Below are 13,728 nucleotides of genomic sequence, written 5' to 3'. Positions count from 1 at the left end.
AACAAATTTTCAGAGATGAATGTATGAGATGCACCTGTATCTATCAAAACATAGGCAGGATAACCATAAATAAAGCAGTTACCTGCTATGACATCGTCAGGTGCCGCCTGTGGCCTGATGGTAAGGTATTGACCTACAAGGCGCGATTGGTGGCGAAAGGTTATACTAAAAGACAAGGAGTTGACTATGATGAAACCTTTTCACCAGTTGCAATGTTCAAGTCCATAAGAATCCTTATTGCCATAGCTGCTTGGTATGACTATGAGATATGGCAAATGGATGTGAAGACTGCTTTTCTTAATGGAGACATTAAGGAAGAAATCTATATGACGCAGCCTGAGGGATACACATCCATGGGAATCGAGCATAAGGTATGCAAGCTTCAGAGATCAATCTATGGTCTAAAACAAGCATCAAGAAGTTGGAACCAGAAATTTGATGAAACAATAAAGGATTTTGGTTTCATCAAGAACCCGGAGGAACCATGCGTTTACAAGAAAGTAGTTAAGGATGATGTGACATTCTTAGTACTTTATGTTGATGACATCCTACTCATTGGGAATGACGTAGGGATGTTGCAGTCAACAAAGATATGGTTATCAGGTAGATTCTCGATGAAGGATTTGGGTGAGGCATCCTATATTCTAGGGATACAGATCTATAGAGATAGATCTAAGAGAATGATAGGACTCACTCAATCAACCTACATCGACACCATATTGAAACGGTTTTCAATGGATGGGTCCAAGAGAGGACATCTACCCATGTGTCATGGAGTTTCTCTATCCAAGTCTATGTGTCCCAAGACTGATGAAGAGATAGAGAAAATGACACATGTACCATATGCGTCAGCCATAGGTAGTATCATGTATGGGATGATATCTACCAGACAGGATGTAGCATTTGCTCTGAGTGTCACGAGCAGATATCAAGCTAATCCCGGTCAAATGCATTGGAAAGCCGTGAAGGACATTCTTAAGTACTTATGAAGGACTAAGAATATGTTCATGGTATATGGAGGAAGAGAACTAAAATTGGAAGACTATACCGATTCTAGCTTCCAAAGTGACGTGGATGACTCGAAGTCAACCTCTGGATTTGTGTTCATGCTCAATGGCGGTGCTGTCTCTTGGAAGAGTTCCAAGCAGGACACCACAGCGGATTCCACCACTGAGGCAGAATACATTGCAGCATCAGCTGCTGCTAAAGAGGCCGTTTGGATGAGGAATTTCGTCCAAGAGTTGGGCATCATTCCTGAAGTTGTTGGTCCAGTCCCGGTGTACTGTGACAACACGGGTGTCGTTGCTCAGGCAAAGGAACCAAGGTTTCATCAAAGATCCAAACACGTACTGAGGAAATATCACATCATCCGGGAGATTGTGGAAAGAGGAGACATCACTGTCGAAAGAGTGGCCTCTGCAGACAATATCGCTGATCCACTTACTAAGCCCTTGCCAGGACCATTATTTGACAAACATCGCGAAGCAATGGGTCTACGTAGTATGACTAGTTGGCTTTAGGGCAAGTGGGAGATTGAAAGAGTAGGTGCCCGGTGAGCCAACTTGTGGCTAAGGGCTTTGATGACTCTTTGTATAAACAATCTTTTGTTTAATATAATTTACACTTTTATTAATGGCAATGACTTTATCTTTCTTCATATTATTATATTGTGATATACTATTGTTGTTTTGATAAAGACCTTGAATATACTATAGTGTATGTAAGATGTGGTAGCACATGGGGATGGCTATCATGAAACACATCTTATAGTCACTGTATGTTCTAAACTATTCCTAGTCGATTGAGTCGTCCGATAATAAGGATAAGGATCGCTCGAGTTTGAGATTAGCATTTGCGATGCAGAGTACCACGTTTCATTGGTAAGGAACATAGAGATGTTCGAAGCATGCAAATGGATATTCATATGATGAATGATCGAACTACCCTATCCGGACTTTCCAAGTGGTTATCACTTATCGAGTGGATAAAGTCCGCGGTTTTGGTTGTACACCATTAGTCCTTACTACTTGAAACATCATTGAGACTCTATATGCTAGTACTGTGCTTTGACTCATTTACCAACTCTATTGGGGTCATCAGGTGTCGGGATTGGGTACAGTTACAACACATATAGGAGTCGATGCTTTGTTGTCAAAGATTCACCACATACTTGCGAGTGTGGATATCCTATGCGATCTGAGGAGATATTAGTGTGACGAATCTCTGGCCAGAGTACATGATGTGTTTTAAGAAATGGTTTCTTAGTAACACATGCGATGTCACTATTTGATCTTCAAGATGTATTGCATAGTTATCGAATCTCGAACGACTCTCGATTTACCAATGGTTGTTGATTCGATCGGGATATATGGATGAAGGGACCGTACTGTATGCTAACCAAAATCTATTGGTTCTTGCAGGCACTATCAGTGATACCTAGGGAATCATGGGGCGATGTTGCTAGGCGCTCTTACCATGATTCGATGGGAAAGTCGGAAATTGTTGTTCCGAGTCACAAGGAGTTGTGAGCCCACGGCTAGCTGTATCCCTGAACCATTGAGGGTCACACAGAGTAATGGATTTTTAATCCCCGTTGAGATAGTTAAATTTAAAGAGTTAAATTTAATGAAAAAAGAAGTTGGACTTCTTATTTAAGAGTAGAGGAGTAAGATTTCCTAAAATGACATAGGGATGGGAATTTTTGAAAATCACTGAATTCAGATTCAGAAAAATTTATCTTGGCTTTAAAAGGTGCAGAAATGGTTTCTGTGCACATTGGTGAAATCGGTTTATCAATCGGAGTCATGATGAATTTTATATTAATTTCTGAACATGCGGGCTTTGCTTGTCGGGCTTGAACTTATGACTAATGGGCCCTAAGCTGTTAGCGGCCTACATTATAAATAAGTTATTGCAGTACAGAAATTATACAACACAGGTCACAAAATAATTTTCGAAAACCCTATTTTTCTTAAGTGTGGCCGCCGCCCCCTCCCCTCTGCTCGGGAAAATCCAGTCTGTGAATTTTGAATTACAGTCTTGTTTAACGGATCAAATTCGTTAATTCTCTTCGTAGAAACTTCTGATAGATTTTCTAGTGCAATCTATCAGAGGGATTAAATCTCTGTTCGTGGACCTGATTGAAGAACAGTTCGTCCATCAGTTCCTGGGAGATACAACAAGAGCAGAGCAATCTGTTGGTGTCCATAATCTCGATTCGAGATTGGAGGTAAAAATTTATAATTGTTATTTAATTTTTACACAAACAATTTAATCGTAAAGTTTTGATACCCATTATGGAATCATTCCATATAAAATTTTTAAACTTCCGCTGCACCGGGTATCAATTCTGATTGATCTGATCACCGTTCTCCAACAGCTTACGCTTGTTTCCGTTTTCTCTCAGGGATCAAGCCAGAATTTGGTTGCAATCACTGCCGCTTGGAAGCATCACTACTTAGGAGGTGATGGCAGAAAAATTTCTTGCAAAATATTTTCCTCCTGCCAAAACCACCCAACTGAAGATCGAGATCAGCACCTTCCGGCATATGGACACTGAACAGTTATATGAGGCGTGGGAAAGGTATAAAGAATTATTAAGACGTTGTCCTAACCACAATTTTGCAGATTGGGAACAGATCGAGTGGTTTTACAACGGACTGAATGCGCCTACAAGAATGAATGTTGATTCTGCTGCTGGAGGTACTATATTTGCGAAGGATCATGTTCAGGCTTATGATATGTTAGAGCAGATGACGGTCAACAGTTTCCAATGGCCATCTGAGCGTTTGGGAGTCAAGAAGCCAGCTGGAGTGTATGCAGTGGATCCTCTCACGTCCATCACTGCTCAATTATATGCACTGACTACACAGGTAGCTTCTTTGAATAAAATTAATGTTGCAGATTCCATTGGAGTTGAAGGATCACATAACCCAGAGGAAGTTAATTATATTCATCCTAATGGCTACCGAGGTTATGGAGCGTACAGAGGTAATACTATTCCCAATACTTTTCACCCTAATTTGCGGAATAATGAAAATTTTTCATATACTAACAATACTAATAAGGGTGATGGTAAGCCATATTTGGAGGATGTGGTTAGTACTTTTGTGCAGGAATCAGGTAAGAGGATGGCGAGAACTGAGTCTCGACTTGACAGTTTGGAGACGCACATGGCCAACATGGGCGCAGTGTTGCAATCCATGGAGACTAGTATTGGGCAGTTGGCGAACGCACTTAAGGACAACAATCGCGGCCAGTTCCCTAGCAATACTGAGGTGAATCCCAAGGAGCAGTGCAATGCCATCGAAGTGCGGAGTGCCAAAGACGTTGGAGTCCAAATTCCTACTATTGCGGATAAGAAACTTGAGGAAAAAGTTGAGGAGAAAGAGAAGGAGCTTGAATCTGAGCCAAAACCGATGTACAAGCCTTCACTTTCATACCCGCAAAGGTTCAAGAAGAAAGCATTGGACGAGCAGTTCTCCAAGTTCTTGGAGATTTTCAAGAAAATTCACATCAACATCCCCTTTGCTGAAGCTTTGGAGCAAATGCCGAATTATGCAAAGTTCATCAAGGAGGTGATGTCCAAGAAGAGGAGGCTGCTAGATAACGAGGTAGTGAATTTAACGGAAGAGTGCAGTGCGGTGCTCCAAAAGAAGATGCCACAAAAGCTTAAGGATCCAGGGAGTTTTACTATTCCTTGCACTATTGGCTCTTCTTATTTTAATAATGCACTTTGCGATTTAGGAGCTAGCATTAATCTCATGCCTTTGACTGTTTTCAGGAGCTTAGGACTTGGTGAGGTGAAGCCCACCATGATCGCGTTGCAGTTGGCTGATCGATCTATCACATATCCGCTTGGAATCATTGAAGATGTTTTGGTAAAAGTAGATAAATTTATTTTTCCAGCGGATTTTGTTGTGTTAGATATGGAGGAAGATGCAAACATGCCCCTGATATTGGGGAGACCTTTCTTGGCCACTGCCGATGCCAAGATAGAGGTGAAGAGAGGTGCATTGTCGATGGGTGTGGACGGTGAGAGTGTAATTTTTAATATATTCATGAAGTCATCTAACACCCCTATTGAAAAATTATGCTTGATAGAGCCGGTTATGAATTTGGAGGGTCGTTCAAAAGCCGACATTGCGATTGATTCATCGAACGAAAGAGCGCCAAAACCACCAAAGAAGGCCACGAAAAAAGCAAAATTTAAAAGGCGGTTCATGAAATTTATTTGGCGAGTGAAAGAGAAGGGGAAGAATTAATCCCGTGAAATTCGGGCTGACGACTTTAAACCAAGCGCTACTTGGGAGGCAACCCAAGCATTTTCTTTTATTTTATTTTATTTGTTTTTATTTTTAGTTTATTTAATTTTTGTTATTTAATTGTTTTAAGTATTTTATTTTTTAATTTTATTTTCAATTTTTGAGCTTAATTTTTCTTAATTTTCAAAAATTTGTAGGGTCCAGAAATCTCAAATTCGAGCAAGCGGCGCGCCCGCTCCATTTATCGAAGCGCCCGCGCCTTACCTGAACGAAATTGGAGTTTTTTTGCGACTTAAAGGCGCGCCCGCGCCTCCTCTTCGTTGCACTGATACACGAACAGCGCATGAAACTTGCCTAACTTGCGCCAACAAGATCACCAAGCGCGATAGCTCTTCCACCAGCGCAATCGCGCCCTTACAGGTTTCATCAGCGCTGCATCCTAGCGCTAACGCGCTCTCTCAATTGCGCCTAAGACAGTGCTAACGCGCATCCTCAACCACGCCACATAGACAGCGCTAACGCGCATCCTCAACCATGCCACACAAGCGCTATCGCGCTCCTTTACAGCGCTCCATCAAGCGCTATCGCGCGATTGAACAGCGCATGCATGATTAGGTGCTATCGCACAAGCATTACTTCAGAAATTTAAAAGCCCACTCCAGAGTCTACTCCTTCCAGACTTTAGAAATCCCTCGTTCGAGTCCATATTTAAATCTCACACACTGGCACGATCATCGTAAATCTTCCACTCAACAAAATATCATCATCTCAAGGATTTTGATCTTGATTACAAGGTAGAGATTCTCAGAATTGGTCTTGCTCCATCTACGCTTGTCGAGAAAGGGGAATTTGGAGAATTTGGAAAATGTTATTTTTGAACGGTACAAAAGCTGAAATTTAATCTATTACATTTGATTCGTGATAAATGTTGTGATTTGAGGCTATTGGGTTGTCTGAGCTGTGGTGTTGAGTACGTTTGATGCAGTGAAATTCTATATCATTTTATTCGTGCCTACCAAGTGTTTGTTGAATTGCTTGGGTTGTATTTGAATGTTGGTTGCTGGAATTGTTTGGAGTTTAGTGCATTGTTTGAGGCATTTGATTTGATTTGAGTTGAATTATTGAGTTACAATTCCACCGAAAACCAAAGGTAAAGGAGCAATTTCTTCGTCCTCTGCTGCTTTATATTGTAGACACAGATTTTGGAATGCCACAGCAGAGGAGTATTGTTTTGATGTAATGGAGAGAGGGATGCACAAAGAAAGAGGAATGAGTTTGAGAGAGCATAGTGCGCCGGCGTTAATTGAAGCTAAGAGAAGAGGTTGGGAGACATTTGTTAGGAGTCCACCAGATGCTGTTATATCATTGATTCATGAGTTTTATGCAAATTTGATGGTCAAAGACGTGAATCTGAAAGTTCGAGTTCGAGGGAAATTGGTGTCTTTTGATAAGAGTACAATTAACAGTCTCTATGAAATGCCGGATTTGGACATTTCTGATGATGAGTATGAGGTGTTTAAGAATGAGTCATATCCAGAGAATATTGTAATTCAGACTTTGTGTCATGATGGGGCGGAATGGAAGAGGAATGCAAAGGATGAAGCTGTTACATTTCCATCCATCTTTCTTAGAAGAGAAGCGAATAATTGGCATGAGTTTGTAGCTGCCAGAATTTTGCCATCTGGGCATACATCTGATGTGACTAAGGTTAGAGCTGGTCTTGTGTACTGCATTGTCACTGGAAAATATATTGATGCTGGGAGGGTGATTCAGGAGTCTATTATTGTTGCAGTTAGGGGTTCCTCGACTATCAGTTTACCCCACTCATCTTTGATTACTCAACTTTGCCGGTTAGCTGGTGTTGTGTGGGATGATACGGAGCAGATTCTTCCAATTCGAGGTCCTATAAAAATTACTGGTGCATTGAGACGGGACAAGAAGAAGAAAGCAGCCAGTACTTCTGAACAATCAGCTGAACCACCGCAACCCTTGGAGCCACTACCACACTTGGAGCCAGCACCTTCCCATTTGGAAGGACCTATGTCACTACCGACGCATCCGGCCACTGAGTATTCTACTCGTGATGATTCTACGGCCGTGCTTACTCAGATGAAGAAGCAGTGGAAGATGATGCGAGCACATATGACATATATGCATGACTTCAGTACCGCTCTCGCCCAGAATTATCCGCCCACTGTTGTGCCTTATCCAGCTCCTCCACAGTGGTCTTCTGATGATACTGCTGCTGCTGCTGCACCTTCTTTCCATGGAGATGATGATGATGACGCCGAGTCCTGATGCTCGGTGTCGAAAGTATGAGTCCCTTGTTCTTTTTATTGTTTTTAATCATTAGGGACAATGATTACATTAAGTTTGGGGGAAAGAATTAGTTGAGTGTTGTTGTGCTTAATAGATAAATTTTTTGTTTGAATTTAGTTGAGTTGAATTTAAAAGGAGTCAAGAAATAAATGGATGCATGGCTGATGAAAAATATTTTTGTGCTATAACTGAAATCCATGATTGTCTACCTATGTGACAAATATTTTTGAAAATATGGAACCAATTAGATTAACAATTTCCTATATACTCTGTGATTAATACTTGAATCTGATTTTTGAGACATACAGACATAGATATGATTGAGGCATTGTTTGAAATTTTTGGGCCTAATTTTCATTGAATTTATCCTTAGTTGCCCATTTGAGCTACACGTATATTAGTACCTTGAGGTACGAGAAAATCTGAATTTTTTTGTGAAAATCATCGTTAACTGCTGATGATTATTTTTTCTACACTGATTGAGATTTGTATGATTTAATTGTGGATTGAGACTTGTCTAGAACTAGTTCGAACACTCTTCGAGGCGAAATACGGGCAAAACTGAGATTTGGAATGATTTAGGAAATTTTTCTGAATTCGTTTGAGCCTTTCAAGCTACCTATTAATATGTTATCCCTAGTACCTTATTTGAGCTTTATTGAAAATTGAATGGCATGCGTGTAAACGTGTGATTAAACCCCCATTCGTCATTATTTCAAGGTCCTACATTGACTACCTGAATAGCCTATACACTATTTCCTACCTTTAAGAGAGTAATTTGAATGCTAAAATGTTTTATGCTCCTAGTTTTATTTGTGAGAAAAAGGATTGGTGTGGTGGATGAATTGAAAAGATGAAAAGAGGTAGTAGAAAAAAGAGTTGAAAAATGTGGTTGGAAAATTTGTGAAAGAAAGAAAAAAATTTGTGAGAAAGTTGTGAAAAAGTTGAGAAATGAAATGAAGAGAAATAGAAGTGGAATTGTGAATGAAAAAAGAGTCGTAATTGAGCATAAAAATATGAATTATTCCTTATTTTTGAATTCTTATCCTTCATTTGTAGCCATGAGCCATGCCTTACATTATAAGTTGAATAAGTCCTATTGACCGAGTCTCAGTTGCCCAATATACTAATGGAGAAGAGTTGCGAGAATTTAGCCTATGGACTGTTGATTGATGCTTTTAATGATTATGAATTATGATCGAAACACGCACACACTATTATTCTTTGCATTTACCTAATTGTGAGTGTTTTTGATTCAATATCTTATATTTGATCCTATGCTATCCTTGAAAAGTCCTCATGATCTATGAATGTTTGAATTGAACTTGGAGAACGGTGTTTTGAACTTGAGTTGCGGAGATTGTGAGTTTATGTGGTTATTATTTTGTGATTGGCCGAAGCTTTCAAGTGTTAATAGGTTGGATAAGATTGGATTTGATATTTTTGAAATCATTGTTGATGCTATTGCTCCATAATATTTCTTGACTATTCTTGTTGGTTTTTGAGAGAATGAGTTTTTGGAATTTAATAGTTTTGCTCGGGACTAGCAAAACTCTAAGTTTGGGGGTATTTGATAAGTGTATTTTATACACTTAATTTATATATGATTTTAATTGTTAATTGCTTGTTTCGAGCAGATTTATGATGTGTTGTGTTGTTTTTGTGCTTGCAGAGAATTATTGAATTTATTTGGAAAAGTGATGAAAAATGAGAATTTGTGTAGAAAAAGAAGAAAAAGAAGAAAGAATAAAAGAAAGAAGAAAAGAAACGATCAGAAAAGAAGAAGGAATAGTATTGGGCTTTCTTATTGGGCTTTAAAAGTCAGCGCTTGATTTAGCGCTAAAAAGAGAAGTGAGAAGAGCTAACGCGCAATGCTATGTTTCTGGGAGAATTGAGATTTTGAGTTGAAGACGCGCCCGCGCCGTCTATTGAGCGCCCGCCCTGTAGCTGTTTGGAAAGTTTTATTATTTCGGGTAATTAATTTTTGGGCTTGATTTTGTGGGCTTTTGTACGCAATATAAAAAGGAATTTTTATCAGAGGAGAAGGGAGGAGAGCCGCCACACACACAAGAAATCAGAGGGTTTGATCGTGTGATTTTCCTGGAGATTTTCTGAAGCTTAACTTGAAGAACGAAGACGGAGTTTGATAGTCCGGACACGGCGTCGACGACGGATTTGTTTCTTATCTTTTATTTAATTCTGAACATGTTTGGATTTATTATTTATTGTTTTCAGAATTTTATTATGAACTAATTTTTATAGTCTAGAGGTCGGATGGAACCTGGTGTAGACGCTTTCATGAATTCTTGATTTTATTGAATTGAATTTCTTCTAGATTAATTGTTTTTTTTAGAATTGATTGTCTTTTCAATTATATGATCAATAATTGATTTGTTATATTTATTTGAAATCATTGCTCGGGAGAGGGGATTTTGAATAGGACATTAGAAACTACACTGCTAATTATTTATACAGCTTGGGAGAGTGTATAACTTAACAGAGCTTTTAAAAAGAACATTGTTTTGTGATAGATCATTGCGATAAATTCTTAATAGGAATATTGGAATTGAATTGTAGTTGATAAACATTATTTGTTGCTCGGAAGAGGGAAATAATAAACGTAAGTGTTCTTGGTTATTAATTGATTGGAATTCATGAATATTAATTAATTAGGATTGATTGTTGTTGAAACCAGGTGAAATCTACACCTCTAGAACATTTTTCTCTGATTGATTTTTAATCTGAAAGTTGTGTGCGTGCTTTTAAATCTCTTAATTATTTTATTTTTATTGCAAAATTCTTGATTATTGATTTCACCTGGTTTCAACAACAATCAATCCTAATTAATTAATCTTCATGAATTCCAATCAATTAATAACCAAGAACACTTACATTTATTATTTCCCTCTCCCGAGCAACAAATAATGTTTATCAAATACAATTCAATTCCAATATTCCTATTAAGAATTTATCGCAGTGATCTATCACAAAACAATGTTCTTTTTAAAAGCTCTGTTAAAGTTATACACTCTTCCAAGCTGTATAAATAATTAACAGTGTAGTTTCTAATGTCCTATTCAAAATCCCCTCTCCCGAGCAATGATTTCAAATAAATATAACAAATCAATTATTGATCAGATAATTGAAAAGACAATCAATTCTAGAAAAAACAATTAATCTAAAAGAAATTCAATTCAATAAAATCAAGAATTCATGAAAGCGTCTACACCAGGTTCCATCCGACCTCTAGACTATAAAAATTAGTTCATAATAAAATTCTGAAAATAATAAATAATAAATCCAAACATGTTCAGAATTAAATAAAAGATAAGAAACAAATCCGTCGTCGACGCCGTGTCCGGACTATCAAACTCCGTCTTCGTTCTTCAAGTTAAGCTTCAGAAAATCTCCAGGAAAATCACACGATCAAACCCTCTGATTTCTAGTGTGTGTGGCGGCTCTCCTCCTTTCTCCTCTGATAAAAATTCCTTTTTATATTGCGTACAAAAGCCCACAAAATCAAGCCCAAGAATTAATTATCCAAAATAATAAAACTTTCCAAACAGCTACAGGGCGGGCGCTCAATAGACGGCGCGGGCGCGCCTTCAACTCGAAATCTCAATTCTCCCAGAAACATAGCATTGCGCGTTAGCTCTTCTCACTTCTCTTTTTAGCGCTAAATCAAGCGCTGACTTTTAAAGCCCAATAAGAAAGCCCAATACTATTCCTTCTTCTTTTCTGATCGTTTCTTTTCTTCTTTCTTTTATTCTTTCTTCTTTTTCTTCTTTTTCTTCACAAATTCTCATTTTTCATCACTTTTCCAAATAAATTCAATAATTCTCTGCAAGCACAAAATCAACACAACACAACATAAATCTGCTCGAAACAAGCAATTAACAATTAAAATCATATATAAATTAAGTGTATAAAATACACTTATCATCTTCGTCAGTATAAGATTTCCTTTGAGAAGATAATCTTAATCAAGTGGGTATTGTATCCTTCGTGGTCAGGAAGATCGTGGTCCGAGTGAAAGATGTATCAGTGTTACGATACGCTAGTGCTAGGAAAGTTCGACTGTCGACCAGTAGCGCAGTAATCTTCAATGAAAGAATATTAATGCGGTTAAGCATTAATGGAGCTTATAGGGAATTCGACGAGAGTCTGAGTGTTTTGGAAGCTATTTCGACCAGACACTCGAGCAAGGGTTTCTTGTATGTTCTCGAGGTTTTACCCTAGATTTCGAGGACAAAATCTTCTAAGAGGGGGAGAATGTAGTGACTCGTATCCAAAATTAACGATTAATGAATAATTAATCATGTAATCACGTTTAGATTAAGTAAAACATGATTAAGGAAATTCCAAATGGGTTAACGGAGTCCAGAAATGGATTTAGGACACTCAAAAATGGTCGGGAAGGTTCCGAGGGTTCGGATGGTTCGGAGGCTCCGAACCGGGTTAGGAGGCTCCGAACTGGATCGGAGGATCTGAACCAAAGATCGGAGGATCCGAACGGGTTCGGAGGATCCGAACTCGGATCGGAGGCTCCGAAGATAATGCGTCATGGGTGACATCATTGATGGGATTTCGGAGGATCCGAAGTCAGGATCGTAGGCTCCGAACAGGAACGAAGGCTCTGAAGTCAGGAACGGGGGATCCAAACCAGTTCGGAGGATCCGAAGTCGAGTTCGGACGGCCCGAACTTCGCCTATAAATAGAGGTCAGAAATTTCATTTTCAACTCGCACCTCTCCTTTTCCTCTCTCAATTCCTAGGCCTTCTAACTCAGATCTAGGGAGTTCTAGGAATCCTATATGGAATCCGGAAGTGGCATAGCAATCCCGACGTCGAGGCGAAGATGTGCCTAAGTTTTGGGACAAATTGTCATCAGCGGGCTGACGACGGACGCAGGTATAGCTATGGTCTCCTTAAATTATTTAGGAGTATGCAATAGCTTAGTTAAGGCTTTTAGAGCTTAAATAATGATGCATGGATATTTGCATTGTAGAGTTGGTGATAGACTGGGAACCTAGAGTGGGACTACTAGGACTGCTTGTAGTAAGGTACGTAAGTACAGACTGAGATAGCCAGCGGGTTTTGCATGCTTATATGTGCATTTGTGTGTCATATTATTATGCAGCATGTGCATATCATATTGTGCCTGTCCATCATGTGAGATGAGCCATGTAGGGCCGCTCAGCCCTGTCTGGACGGGTGATGTCTAGTGCCCAGTGACTGACGGGTCATGGGTGATTAGCATCTGAGGGACACAGTCCACGTCCTATAGGAATGAGCAGTGTACACAGGGTTTGATCCCCGGGTTGTACCACTCATGTACTAGGCGCCATTACTGAGCAGTTGTATACAGTTATCCCAGATATGGATACCCTATCATTTGCATGCATCATATTTGTTAGAACCTAATGGGGGGGGGGGGATTTAGGTTCTATTGGCAACTTTAGCAATTTAAAGCGATTATGCAAGTACGCAAGCGGAAGACTTAAGCAATCAAATAATAAGTGCGGTAAATAAATGCGTAATGTAAATAAAGCAGTAGAAGGGATAAGAGATGTTTATGGAAGTTCGACGATAAATCGTCTACGTCTCCCCTTCTTGGTTAAGTCGATTAACCAAGGATCCACTAGCACTTCGAACGTCTTGGCCTTGATGGCTCCAAGGATAGCCTTACAACTTGACACGATCACCGCGCCGATACAACTCAACACTCTTGGCCTTAAGGGCTCCAAGGATAGCCTCAACACTCGTAAAATACACTTGGCTTCACACACAAGTGTTTATAAAACAGAGCAACCAACTCACAAACTAACAACCCTCGATATTACAACCCCGAATACAACTCGATATGTGAATATATTTTGAACACTCAAAAGGGGCTACAAATTGCTCAACAAATGACTTGAATGATGCTTGAGAGGATTGAGAGACTTGAAGATGTTGGGATGATTTGAATGGCCTCGGAATGCCTCCTTTTATAGCTGAAATTTTGACATCGATCGGAACTTCCGATCCCTGCATCGGAGCTTCCGAAATTTGAATTCTGAGACACGCGGGTGTACTGGATCGGAACGTCCGATCCACTTTGGAGCTTCCGATCGGCGCAATAAATATGGTGTCGGGCAAAAGTC

This window comes from Henckelia pumila, chromosome 4 (genome assembly GCF_033568475.1).
Source record: "Henckelia pumila isolate YLH828 chromosome 4, ASM3356847v2, whole genome shotgun sequence".
NCBI lineage: Eukaryota > Viridiplantae > Streptophyta > Magnoliopsida > Lamiales > Gesneriaceae > Henckelia > Henckelia pumila.
Note: the sequence above shows the minus strand (reverse complement) of the source record.